We start from the raw sequence: 14,986 nt of genomic DNA on the forward strand, positions 1-14,986 counted from the left end.
CACGGCTAGCATGGGAAGTAGACAATTATCTCCCCGGGGAAAATATAAAAATGTATCATCTCAAACAGCTTTATCAACTCTCAGAGCACTGGCGCACGAGTGGAAATAATATATGTGTAATTAAAGTTAGTGTGGTTAATCAACATTTCTTAAATATAGTTCAACGGGTACATACCACAATAATAGTTGCATGGATCGTGGTCACGACGGGACTCCCGTTGAACTATATTTAAGAAATATATGTGTAATAATAAAGGGGGGTAAACTTCTCCTATTCCATGTTCCCATGCTTTAGAAGGTGGACACGTTAATTATATCCCTTTGGGGATATAATTTATGTCTCCTGTCTGTGATACCATGTAATTAAAAAAAAAGCTACACAAAATGTCAATGTTTTAGCATACTCTGACATTTAAAAGGTGCTCTCACTTGAAATGTGACATAAGACTGAGTAACTTTTCCGTTAAATTATACCACGTTTATTTGGAAGGCCCTTGCAGTTTAAATACTAACAATATCTGAGATTTGTGCATGACACCTAATATTTTGTCCATATGTGAAAATAAACTGAATAATAGTGAACGAAGACTTTTGAAATGCTTGTAAACAATAAATATAAATGTGCATTTTGGTAACTGTAAGAACAATAATGAAATAAAAAATATTTATAATAGAATCATTGTATAATTTATGATTCAACCATTGGGAATGAATTTAAATGAACTGTAAAAAAGTCCATAACAGTTTACTTAACTCAATGTTACAGCTGTTTATTACTTCTAAAACTGTGTAATACTACTTTATTTTAATAAATTAATGAAGTAACGAATAGTTTATTCCTTATTTCAGATAATTTATCAGGGCATAAGCTACTAAACCAGTTCTTGTATCTGAGTAAACCAAATTTGTGTCAAAAAACAAAAAAAAAACCATGACAATGGCTGCAAGACAGCAGTGGAGCAGGAGTTCTTTGCAGACTTGTTTGCAGCATTAGCAACCTTTTTTTGTTCGCCTCAATACGAGTGGCTTAGGAGAAAAATATAAAGAAACAGACAAAACAGTAATAAAGACTCGACAGAGTTGAGTTGAGTTTTCAAATGGAATCAGGCAGACGCGAAATCGCAAGATTTTACCCATCGAAAAAATTAAAAACTCTTATGATATGGTTGAGTTAACATACTAATATTATAAAGCAGAAATATTTTCTTGGTTTGTTTGTTCGTTTGGGCTCCATTAGTATTGCAGTATTAATCCTTATTCAAATAAATAGTTTTGTCTGCAAGGGTATATATAACAGTAAAATAGTTTATAATTAACTCCGTTTTGAAGATATAGCGAGCTGAAAAAAATTAAGTTCTACTCCTAAGTAAAGCAATTGTTACTATAAAGGTATACTAATTGAATTTAATAAAATATTTTTAAATACTATAACTGATTTTTTTTACAAGAATAACAACATGAATATTATTAGTAGTAGGTACTACACCGAAATTGAATTCCACTCTCAAATAAACTGTTTCTACAGGATTCTTTAAAAACAAAAACAAACGCGGATGATCGCGGGCACCCGCTAGTGATTGTAATAAAACTGCGTTCAAAACTTACTACAGATACTTTATAACTATAAATGATAACTTGATAACTTTCGAAAGATGGCGCTGTAAACAACAATTTCAGACTTAAAGTATCGAAGTTCTAAGAACTACCGCTAGATGGCGCTAAAAGAACGTCTTTTAGAAACTACGGCTTGCACTCCATCATGATGTCAACTCAATGAGAGCACAGAGTCCTAGAATCGAGTCTCAGGTCAGATCAATTTTTGGGGGACGTAATTTTGAAGCACAGCTCCACATAATAGGAAAATAATCATAAATGTTGATGTTGGAAAAGAGCAACTGCTGAGTTTTTTGCCGGCAGAATCTTCTCGGTAGAATCTGCTTAATGATCCTGCGATAGAATCACTACTTTTAGCATTCTAGAGGGAAAATTAGTAAAAGAAAAGATCATTCGACATAACTTCAAGTATACACATACTGACCTCCGACCACATACCTACTGACCACCGATCTCGGCACGATAACCGTCTGGTACCTACTCCCATTTTGCAAAACCAAGATCTGCGGTAACTCTTGCACTTATAAGGCTGTTGTGCTTTGGAATAATTTGCCTGCTGACATCCGTAAAAGTCAATCCCTTCCCATATTTAAATGTCGTCTCAAAGACTACTATCTGTCTTTGAGTGAAGTAATTTGAACAAATATCTTAATTAATGTGTATTATTTGTATTTTTCTTTTTCAATCTTTAATTATATATGTATTTATATATTATATTTATTATATATGTATGTCTATTTATTTTAGAATATATATGTATATATAATTGCACTATCCCGCTTTCTTGCAGCTTTTCCTTCTGCCAGAGGTTGCCTGTAAGAGATTGCTTGCAGCAATAAGGCCGCCTTTGCATGCCTACAATTCTTGTTCTGTTGCTTATTCTATATTTTATGTATATTTTGATGTTTGTGTGCAATAAAGTATTTCTTCTTCTTCTTCTTCGTTTAATTATACTCGGTAACCAAAGAAATAGGTACACAAAACAAATAATTTGCGAACTATTCGCTAGATGGCGGCGCAACGTCACTATTCGACGGTAGACGACAAAATGACTCCCAACGATGATTAATTTTCTGGTCAACACTTGCCGATAACCACCTACGGGTTTGAACGGCGTCATCGTCAGTGGGGCGAGCGCGAAAGCTCCGCATGAGAAGAGCCCCAGGGCCCGACGACATCGGAGTGAGTGGGAGACGTCGACCCGAGGGTGCCTCCTGCGAGGACTCTGACCTCGGCTCGGTTCGACGATAATCACAGACTCCCAACAAGAGTATCAGCGGCCTTTTATGGGCAAATGCACCTGATTGCTATTGCTAGTATGCCTTGTTGCTAGGATGGAACTGATTCCTAAGACTACCAATATAGGTAATAACGACGGTTCACGAGGACTTGGGTCCGAATGCCAGGTCAAGCCAAAAATGGTTAGGTATTGTTTCTTCTGATATTCCATGTAACCGTGTTTTAGCAATTGGGCACGTTAATTATTTCCCCTGCCACCAGGGCTAGCACAGGCAGGAGACTAAAATTATATCCCCCGATTATATCCCCGTACAGGGGATATAATATAATCCCCTGACAGGGGATATAATTGACGTGTCCACCAATGCATGCATGCATGTGTGTTTTTTTCAAACGTTCTGTCGAAAAACCGATTCGATTTTGTAGTAGAATAAAAATTCTACTACAAGTTAGCCAGTTAGTTGACTGTAAAAACGAATGAACCGATTTTGATTTTTTTTTTGTTTGTAAGGTGAGTTAGTCGAGATTGTTCTTAGCTATGTTTGTTGAAAATCAGTCCAAGATGGCCGTCACCGCCTCATTACATATTTTGGATTTTATACCATAATGTATTTTTTACTACTGGCCGACTGACGCGACCCTGCTTTCTGAGTCCAAGGCTGCCGGCTCGATTCTCTCAACTGGAAAATGTTTTTGTTATAAACATGATTATTTTTCAGTCTGGATGTTTATTCTGTAGGTTTTAGTTTATTTATTCTGTATATTATAAGTATTTATGTGTTTTTTCATAAAAATATTCATCAGCTATTTTAGTACCCATAACACAAGCTACGCTTACTTTGGGGCTAGATGGCAATGTGTGTATTGGCGTACCGCGTATTATATAGTAAAGTATACAAACCTTCCAATATGGGTACGAGTTTAAAGGTTGGAAAATAAGATGCACTAGATTAAAGAAGAAAGAGTTATGACTGGCACCTAAGGCCTGACAAATACTTTTTTATCTAGCTTTCAGTACATTATGTAACGCGGGTTAGTAAAATTTTTATTTAAACATTATTCAGTTGTATTTCTTTTTCTAAGTATATTATCATTTTTTTTATTCCACTACAAGTTAGCCAGTTAGTTGACAGCAATCTCACCGATGACGCAGTCTAAGATGCTAACGGGCTTACCTGTTAGGGGATGGCATAACTGCCCTATTCAACCCATACCCCTAATCGGTTTCTACGCGACAACGTAACGGAACGCTAAATCGCTTAGCGGTACATCTTTGTTCGTAGGGTGTTAACTAGCCACGGCAGAAGCCTCCCACCATACCAGACCAGAAAAAATTCAGAAATTTTGAATTCACAAATTTCCCCTGTTAGGGTTCGAACCCGGGACCTCCCACTTGAACTCACAGCGCTCACCGCTGCGCCAAGAAGGTTGTCATTTACATTTTCAGAATTAAAAGTACAACAAAAAAACCATGAACTCTCTCAGTCAGTTTTGTAAACAAAATGTAAAGTCATAATGATTTTCGCATGCACCTTATTTCATCGGTTTCCACTGCACAATAATGAATTGGTTTCCATCTGTTTAAATAGCAATTTTAATTTAAATTCGATCCTGAATCCCTAACTAACAGTTACGCCCGCTTGTTATTTATGCAACTGCTATTTTCAAGTTGAAATCATATGCCTAATTGATAGACAGTCCCGACACTGCCATTCAAACTAATCGCTTTGCACACTATGTTTAATGCAATATGATATTACAAACTTGCACCTTGCACTAATCTATTTGTCCGCTTTTTTACGCAATTCGACGTTCTAGGATCTTTTGTTGGTATAAGCCCAATCCTGATGTAGGTATAAGCCCAATTTCCACAGAGTCATAGCTGAGATAAACTGTTCCGCCTGCGTCGGCGTTGTGTGTAACTTTTTTTATAGAAAAAGTAACTAAGTGGCATGCAAGAAACACGTCCTGCGTCATGCACTGTGTCCATCAACTTCAGGCGTAGGTGCTAAGCCTCATTTGCCTGTAAATACGCCGGAAACCACGCCCTCCAGACCCAACACAGCATTGCAACTATGCTGATTTGTGGCAGAATTAAGTTTGGCTATAGTAGGTACTTCTCCGGATTAGCTCTGCCACAAATCTCTATAACTTCTCCATCGAGTTAATCCATGCGCATTGTAGTGGTTACCATACTTGACTACAGACATTACAAGGGTTCGAGTCCCGGGGCGGACCAAATATTGCTCTGAAGTTATTGGGGTTTTTCCGGTAGCTCAGTAAGTACTTGTACCGGCATTCAGAGTTGGGAAATTGGCGTCTTCTATTGGTCCCATATTGTAACTAACAATTATGATAATGACCGTTAAAGCCCACCAACCCGCATGGGAGAATCGTGGTGGGTAAACCTCCCTTCTATAGAAGTGACCACTTCCTTAGACACCCACCAGTGAGACGTTATTGGCTGATGAATTTTTTTTTAGATGAACAAAGTTTGATAAATTTAGTAATTACTTTATAGATACCACTAGTAGCGAAGCCGTGACCGGCTTCGCACGGATATAAAATAAAGCCGGGGTAAATTTGTAATGAAAAGTTCGAATTTCTTGGCTTTTCTATAATATAATATGCTTATATATAAGTTTTAAGTACATATGAAACTTCCTCTTCAATTTTTCTATCTTAGTATTGCTAAAAACTGCTTGAAAATTTGTTGCGTAGTTTAAAAGTTCTCAGCGTAAAACCAGAGCGACTTGGTTTTATAATAATAAAAAAGAATAAGGATGTGAAATTATAAATTACTCTGCGATGGGACTTAAATCCTGAACTCAAAACTAAAGTCACTCTGCCTCAAAGAGGTCTCCTCAAAATTCCTTATTGACGATATCTAGACATTCTTTGCGGTTCCGAAAAGAGTATGTCAACAAACTTTCTAAGACCAAAACTTCGGCAGAAATTCTTTATTGCACACAATTAAAATATCTTATTATCGTCTTAGTGCTTAGTCCTCCAGACAAAACAAATAATTGTAGAAACGGGATAGTGCAATATGTGAAAAGGAATTAGTCATAACATAAACTATATAATATGTATGTACATAACATACCTACGAAATAATTGTAGGTATAATTAGTAAATGCAAATATTTATTATAAAATATAGGTTATATATATATTAATTATATCTACTGTATCGTACAGTAACGATTTCTTTTATCCAAAATGAAACATCTATAGTTGAGTTTAATTCGACTGGTTCGACGCAGGAGAGGTCGTTAAAAGTTATAGTTTTAATAGCACGATACAAAAGCCAGACCGCGAAAAAGAAAAAAAACGCGCGTTGGGCCACAGATAAAATACATAGAGCATAGACTATACGGGACCCTGAGCACAGATAACACAAGTGTGTTGCGGACCGCGGGACGTAGGTGCGGGTGCCGCCAAAAAACTCGTTACACGAAACACAATTACCCGCGGACACAGCCGACTGTGGAGTTGCTTCATGCTTAAAATAGTGAATGGCGTCGAACTAAGACATCATTGGGTCGAAAAGTAAAAAAAACAGCCAGTCACAAATAAAATATACATATAACAAAGACTATACGGGACATTGAGTACAGATAATACAAGTGTGTTTAGGACCGCGGCACGTAGGTGCGGTTGCCGCCAAAATACTTTACACAAAACAGTGTACCCGCAGTTAAAGCCTGCTATTGAGCTGCTTCGTAACACAAGTGTGTTGCGTCTTCTCTAGATAAGTACACAGACATATTGTGGGTGTGTATACTCCAGTGTGGGAAAGTCGGGACCTTGTGCTCTATCACCCAGCGCATCATTTATGTGACTCGTTTGCGCAATACGGTATAAACATTTTCCACCTGGGCGTATGTTAACAAAGCCTTTAACAATTATAATTTTAAAGGATTACTTAGACGATAAAAAAGCTTGGGTGTGAATTGTTCTAACTTCATAGCTTAATATTAATGTACTGTGAGATGGTGATAACAAAAAAAAAAATACCTGGCTAATTTTTCTGTAGGCTCTTCTTAGATCAAGGCGCGTTTGGAACCCTCTTAGCTTTAGGTTTTAAGTTAGCGAACGAAGTTATCACCATCCCCTTACAATTATGTAAACATATTGACGGCCATTGACGGCATTTGACGGCCGAATGGCGCAGTTTGCAGCGACCCTGCTTTCTGAGCCCAAGGCCGTGGGTTCGATTCCCACTACTGGAAAATGTTTGTGTGAAGAGCATGAATGTTTTTCAGTTTCGGGTGTTTATATGTATATTCTAAGTATTTATGTATGCAATTCATAAAAATATTCATCAGGCATCTTCGTACCCATAACACAAGCTACGCTTACTTTGGGGCTAGATGGCGATGTGTGTATTATCGTAGTATATATATTTATTTAGTACCTATATTTAAATATGTATGAACGCTTCATAAGTGCGTGTGATAGGCTTACATGAATAAAGAAATTTTGAATATTAATTCGAATTTGACAAGGTCTAATAATAGGTATTGTGCGAGCTCCAACATCTAAGAAGCAGACTACAACAAACTAACACGTTGTTTGCATGTTTTACTCAAATCAAATCAAATCCTTTTATTTGCATAAAACATTGTAGGTATACATGTTTAGTCATAATATATGACATGCAAATCTTAATTTAAACAAATTCATTTATGTAATAATTAATAAAACATCAAAATAAATAAAATATGCGAACACTCACAAAACATACGAAAATCTGGGATTAATAAAATTGTATGAACCGAATCGACTCTACAGTTTTCTATGTCCCCGGCAGTTAATTACTCCTATAACGACAGTTAGAGTATAATGAGATTTTTGCAATTCAACAGTAGCACATTACAGGGCGCTGTTTGTCAACCCCCCAGCCTCACCCCCCTACTGACCGCCCAGGGAGAAGTTATTAGGCAGCTTTGTTAATGAATTCCATAACTGGATGCTTATTTAAAGTAAGTTTTTACCTAAGTATTAAGTATATACTTATGTTAAACTTACTTATGATAACTGCCTCGATGATCATTTAATAAGCAAGTTTGACTATGGATCACGTTAAACGTTATTTTTTTTTAAAGTTTGTCATGTCTCCTAAGTTGAGTTGAAGTGGAAGCGGTGATAGCGCATTGGGCAGGTGCTTGACTTAACTTTCGGGGGGCCGAGTTCGAATCCCAGCATGCACCTCTAACATTTCAAAGTTACGTGCGTTTTTTTTAAGTAATTAAAATATCACTTGCTTTAACGGTGAAGGGAAACCTGCATGCCTGAGAGTTCTCCATTAAGTTCTCAAGGGTGTGGGAAGTCGACCAATCCGCACTGAGCCAGCCTGGTGGACTACGGCCGTAACATTCTCATTGTGGGAGGAGACCGTGCTCTGCAGTGCGCCGGTGATGGGTTGATATGATGGTGATGAATCGGCAAATGACATTGGAAGAACAAACTAGCCATGTTCCGAACGCCGAGAGCTATGATCCTGGCAGGGCAGGCTGGCCTGCCTTTAGGGCTCACATGAAGCTTAAGACGGTCAATCTGAGCCATGTCTGACTGCTCTAACACTACCCGGGTAACTCCAACGAACGGTCCATAAATTTATTGAACAACGACTTTACATTTAGTTCCCGATAATCGACAAATGGCATTGGAAGAACAAACTAGCCATGTTCTGAACGCCGGGAGCTATGATCTAGGCTGCGCAGGCTGGCTGATAGGCCTGCGGTGCTCATTAAAATATGTAAATGCCGCGCTGAGACATTACGCAGATAGGTGCTTCTGACTTATTGACTGGACGGTGCTATGCAACGTACTCAGAGCAAAAGTTTTGAAGCGAAAAAAAGTGTGTGTCAGCTCCGACGCACGACTGGAGTTTACTCCTTAAGTACGATAGAAACATACACAAAAAGAGTTTATTTAGCTGAATAAAGCTTAATACCATATGAAAGGGTAAATTAAAAATCCTGTGCAATTTATTCACATACGGCGGAAGTGTAACTACTTAAAATAGCCTACGGGAGATTGAGGTGGATGTAGAGTATCTATTAGCATAAATGTAATGTTTATTATTTAGTTTCCATGGTAACAAGAGTACGAAAAAAAATGTATAATGTTCTCTATCTCACTCTTTGTTTCATTACCTAGATAATATTCGGTTTCCTTGGTAACTTAAATAGGAAAAATAAGTTAATTAAACGAAAGGGACGTTGCATGCGCAAGCTCTTAAGGAGCTCTTAAGGAGACTCTTAAGGAGTAAACTCCAAAAGATGTTTTGAAGTTAGCCTTCTTTAGCGGCGTTAGGGAAAAATCATGGGATTCACTTAAACTATGTAACGAAATGCGCGTGCACATGTTACACGATTTTAACAGGATGAAGGTAGTTGCGAAAGCGAGTCAGAGGGGAATGCATCGTCCGCCTGCTCACTTTATACGATGCGCGCGCCGTCGCTGCCGATACCGTCACAAAAAACCGACACCGTTAAGTTAGCTATAGCGACATATTAGTTTTTCAAAAAAAGAATTCACAGTGTATTCACACTTTCAATTGTCAAAGACTGGGGGCTACTTGCACAAGTACACACACAAGGCTGTGGGGTTCAATTCCTTCAACTAGAAAATTGTGTTTCCTGTGTCTGGGTGTTTATCTGTTTATCATAAGTATGCATGTATATTAATTATATAATATTCATAAAAATATTCGTCAGTCATCTTATTACCTACAACACAAGATAGGCTTATTTTGGGGCTAGATGGCGATGTGTGTATTGTCGTATATTTGTTTAGTTCCTTTTTTTTTTCTTTAATATGATTTCAAGACTATCCTTAGTAAAATACTTAATAAACATTTCCCTACTTGCATCTTCATTTCCCATCAGGTGTGATTTAGTCCAGCTTTATAAAAAAAAAAGTGGGAGTTCGAAGTTTGCAAACGAAGGGATCCAACTTATTTTTTTTATTAATTGTTTTATCGGCATGTATGGTTTTTTAAATTCATTTATTTATATAACGTACTTGTTTTATTTTATGTGTAACATAATATCAGTCAGACCTGCTCAGTTTCTTGCCGGCTTCTTCTCGGTAGAATCTGCCTTCCGAACCGGTGGTAGAGTCACTAGAAACAGACAGACTTGACGTTTCAAAAGTGCTTATAGGCATACTTGAAATAAATGAATTTTGAATTTAGAAAACGTTTAAAATAAAATAGGTGGTATAGCATAACCCTGTCCTACAGTTGTGAACGCATTCACTCGATGCCGGTGCACCTACCGCGCGCAACTATTTAGTATCATTACAAATGTGGCTCGCCGTGTCCGCCACTGTGTGCGACCTACCGTTCCTTATTAATAAGTAGTATTGGCGGCTCAGCTTATGTGGAAAGAGCTTTTGTTATATAAAAAAAATAGGCGCCCACGGCTGGGTATAGGTTTGGTTAGATTCCCAGCGACTCTTGTCATCTGCCTAAAGTTGTTTTTTTAATAACAGATAGTATTTTTTTCGTTCCACAATCACAACTAGTTGTCCCTTTAGTACAATAACAACTAGTTGTAACTAATGATGCAATTTAAGACGTTAGTGAGTTACCTAGTGAGGGGTATGGTTACAGTTATATTAAACATGGGTTTAATTTAACCGAAACGATACTCTTTACTGCTCTGACTAAATTATCTATCTATATCTTTATATTTAATCTATCTATCTATATGTATCTATTTATCTATAGCACTAATCGGTTTCTACGCGGCATCTTATTAAATCGCTAAATCAACTTTCGGCAGGGGCTCTGCTGAGGTTTCTGAGCAGTCCAAAGAAAATTAAAAAATTATTAACTCTTTAATTGCCTCTAAAAAAGTGACCACCCGACACCAACAAAAAAAACAACATATTAACGAGTCATTATTTTAAAATAGGAAAATAATTTAAAAAAAAATTATAAATAGAAACGAAGTTAGTAGTATTCTGAGGTGTCCGCGCGCATACAGTAAAGCAAAGCGTACGTAGTGGCGTGACGGCAGTACCTAGTATCATGCTAATTGCCGTGACGGAAGATCTGGCTATTATACTACTAAGGCAGCAAATATACCATCGTCATTATTATCAACCCATTACAGGGGCACATAAGGTGCCATAAGGAACACTGGTATCCTCTGGGAATGAGAAGGGCTTATGTCGCCGACTAAGAGTGGTTTGGTTTGCTTCACTCGCCTTTAAAGACATTATGGAGCAGGTATGAAAGTCTCCCCTCGATGTTTTTCTTAACCGGTAAACGATATTAAATTGCTGGCTAATATTACTCCAAATAGTTAGAGTTGGATGGATATCGGTCCATCCGAAAGGGTGGCTAAAGTGCTACCCAGTTGACTAACACCGCTTAAAAATTCATAAAATACAAACACGTTTATTGCTGAAGCCTTCTCCACACTACTGCAGCGTGTCGGTTCCCCAACTGAACTGCACTGAGGTAAGCAAGAGTGTTGTTTTGTTCTGTCCTCGTCATTACGTACGTTTCAGCTCATTACAGCGCTGCCAACAGATCATGCAGGAGAGATTCACTAAGTAGAGCGGCCACTGGAAAATAGGATAACAATATCTTAATTAGTAAAGTATAAATAAATATACTAAGATAATACACACATGGCCATCTAGCCCCAAAGTAAGCTTAGCTTGTGTTATGGGTACGAAGATAACTGATGAATATTTTTATGAATAATATACATAAATACTTATAATATACAAATAAACACCCAGACACTGATAAACATCTTCACACAAACCTTTTCCAGTTGTGGGAATCGAACCCACAGCCTTGACTCAGAAAGCAAGGTGCGCCAATCGGCCGTCTCAGTATGCCACACAATACTATGGTATATTTGAAAAAACTATTGCTGTCGCGCTGAGGCCATCTTTTCCCGTAGAGTGCGATAAGGACAGATGTAGCTCAATCTATTTCGCCGATAAAAATTTGACGAGATCAACGTTTCGTATTCCCCAGTTTTATCATCCAAACTCGGCCGATGCAATTATTTTTGGCATGAAAATTTTTAGGAATATTACTTCTAGGTTTCTCTTTTTAATGCTATTTTTTCTATATTTGTCTATTAGTCGTCAGAACATGACTTTAAAAAAGGTGTTTAATTGGTCGCATGGTTAGATGATGAGATTTTCTAGTCAGCTTTAACGAAAAAAAATGATCAAAAAGACATGATTGCTCTAGCGGCATTGTCCAGGGAGAAAGTAGGGGAATACATTTGTATGAAGAATGCCGTAAATACTTTCTTCTTTATTGCTAGATTCAATCCATTAAGCACTCAGCTCAATGCTCAAATAACAGAAGCGCTAAGATGAATAAGCTAAGATCTATAGCACAGTCTAGTAAAAGGTTCCAGCTCAGCATAGTGATATGTGACAAGTATAAAACATTTTTTGTGAACAAACATCCCTAACGAGTGTTGTGATAAAATTGTCAAGTAAGAAAAAATCGCTGTACCTCTTGTATGCGAAGGCAGGTCAGATATGATCGTTAACCATGCTTGTATACGCCATGTGTTAGTAAAATATGACTTTTTTCCGAGCGATGGAAACAGTCAGAGCAGAATACAGTTTTGCTTCTGACAGGCTTGCGCCAACCGTACCTCCGTGTTATTTTTTGGTTCCACATAGTATAAACGCTAAAGAAAAAATAATAGTGTAAAAAGATAGATAGCTAGAACTGGCATAGTTATAGTATAAGTTGGGTTAAAATATATACATACTTACCTTTACTTTTCTTAATTTTATACTGTAGTTTCCTCTATAGTCTATAAAATGGTCAAGTATGTAAATGTTGGGTTTCAGTTAAAAATCAGTAGGTACTCCATTATGCAAATTATTATAATTAAATAAATTATAAGGAACTATAATAAACAATAAATTATAAAGCTGAACTATATATAAAAATATATCTATTATACTAAATATATCTATTACGAGGTCGTGGCAAACGGGTCCAATGTCATTTGAGTTTTTCAGTTTAGTGTACCAGTAAATTTTAATTATGTTCTTTAATTTTAAACTAATAGGGTGAGAATGGGTGAGTGGTAAACAGGTGAGATCCGCTCAATATGCCTGCACTGAAAGCGCTCCTAAATTCGATTGAAAATTGACACGATAATTTAAGAAGCTAATGAGCCTCTTAGTCTCATCTGTCACTAATACAATGTTAAAACATCTTCGGATCAGACGCTTAATTTGTGCATTTCCGATCCAAAGATATTCAAATTTGAACCCTAATGACGCACGGGAAATGTTAATAAAATGTTAATGCGGCGAAAGCGGTTGTCTCAACTCCAATAAGTGACAGATTTGCTTGACAGACATGGCTTGTTTGCAGCGTATGAATAAGTCACGATTGGTTTTTTGTCTATTCTATTATTTATGAAGCATTGTCTCTCTGCGAGTTCTTTCAGATATTGACGATCGATAGAAAGTAAAATGAAAAGAATATAAATATACTTCCCGGCAATTAATTTCATGTTTTAAATATATTTATTAAATGTTAATGCAATTAAAATAATAATTGTAGGTACTTATATAGAAGCATCCTCTGTGCTCTGCGACCAACCCGTCTGCCCAACTCGGTGATTATGGGCAAATCTTTCGGCTTAGAGAGGCTTTTAGTCCAGCTGTGGGATGATTTGTTATAAAACCTATAGAACTGAAATGTAATATGTGTGTGTGTTCTTAATGCTTATATAAGACCTGTCCACTGACCAGTGCTGGTCGCCCATAAGTAGATAACACAACGATGATAATGGTGTATTTCTATAAATTCCAATAGCAATTTAGAATAGGTACACCAACAATGATCTTTAACGAGTATATACCAAAAGTATTATCCTTTCTTTTATCAAGAATATGAAATTTCTTAAAAATATATTAAAAAAATAGTTTTGATGTTTACCCATGCTTTGTACATTTTATTCAAGAATTCAAAATATATAAATTTTGTTTTGCCAAGTAGGCCTAATGATTTAAATTATAAAAATTCACTTCCTAGAAGAAAGATCCTAAGTTTATTTAGCCCTCAATGACATTGCACCCATGAATATTTAACAACTATTTAATAGCTCCGTCATAAAGGCACAGTTTATGTTAGGCATTGTCGACGGGGTATTGGCGAAAAACCCGACTAATTTACCTATCACCATCGCCCATACAAATCAATAAGTATGGCATTTGGACACTCTGTTCTCATCGGTTCATGACGGTTCCCAACGAGTCGCACCCAAGGGACAAGTGACTCGATGGAAAAAAAATCCCAACGAGTTACAGTGTGATACGATTGGGTGTAACTTGTTGGGAACTCACAAAAAATCAAATAAAACGAAAATAATATTTTACGTTATATATATTTAAGTCTAGCAGAGGTAACCAACATAAACACAGTAAATAATATTATGAGAATGGAATGAAAATCATTAAGCGTTCATAATTAGCCGGTATCAATCGTTTTCCATTCAATATGGGCGCCGAATGCGAGCGACGTTTTTTGGTTTTGAAACTTAATTATTGACAGAATGGCGAAAAATATTGTACGCCTGTTGACCGGATGGAAAGAGTGGTGAGTGTAACGGATACGATTTTTGCTTACGTTATTTATTGACGAGAGGATATTAAAGTCTAGACGGGGCCACCGGTCTTCATCTTTCAGGACGATGGCTTTTAGGTCTTGCGCAAACAGTGTCAGTGCATAGAAATTCACGGACTACTTCTTTTACAGTAATAATTGACGCAGCAAGCAAGTGGATATGACGGCAAACGAGTCTCTGGGAGCCGCTGGAAACAACCAAGGACCGTAGCTTTTGGAACTCCCTAAAAAACCCATGTCCAGCAGTGACGGTCACTCTGTACAATAACGCTATATCGTCCCAACCTGGCGCTGTCCAGAGATATACCGTGAGGGCCTTTTTTGGAAGTACCTTCTGTAGTTACTTCAAAGAAATAATAAAATATAAATCATGAAAATTAAGCCTAATTTGCTATACTCTTTGGTGTGGAGTGTAAGGATTGATGAAATTATAAATTACACAATACAGATTCTTCTGCTTTTCGTGGAGTATAGTCAATTAGGCTTC

This window comes from Pararge aegeria, chromosome 13 (genome assembly GCF_905163445.1).
Source record: "Pararge aegeria chromosome 13, ilParAegt1.1, whole genome shotgun sequence".
Lineage (NCBI taxonomy): Eukaryota > Metazoa > Arthropoda > Insecta > Lepidoptera > Nymphalidae > Pararge > Pararge aegeria.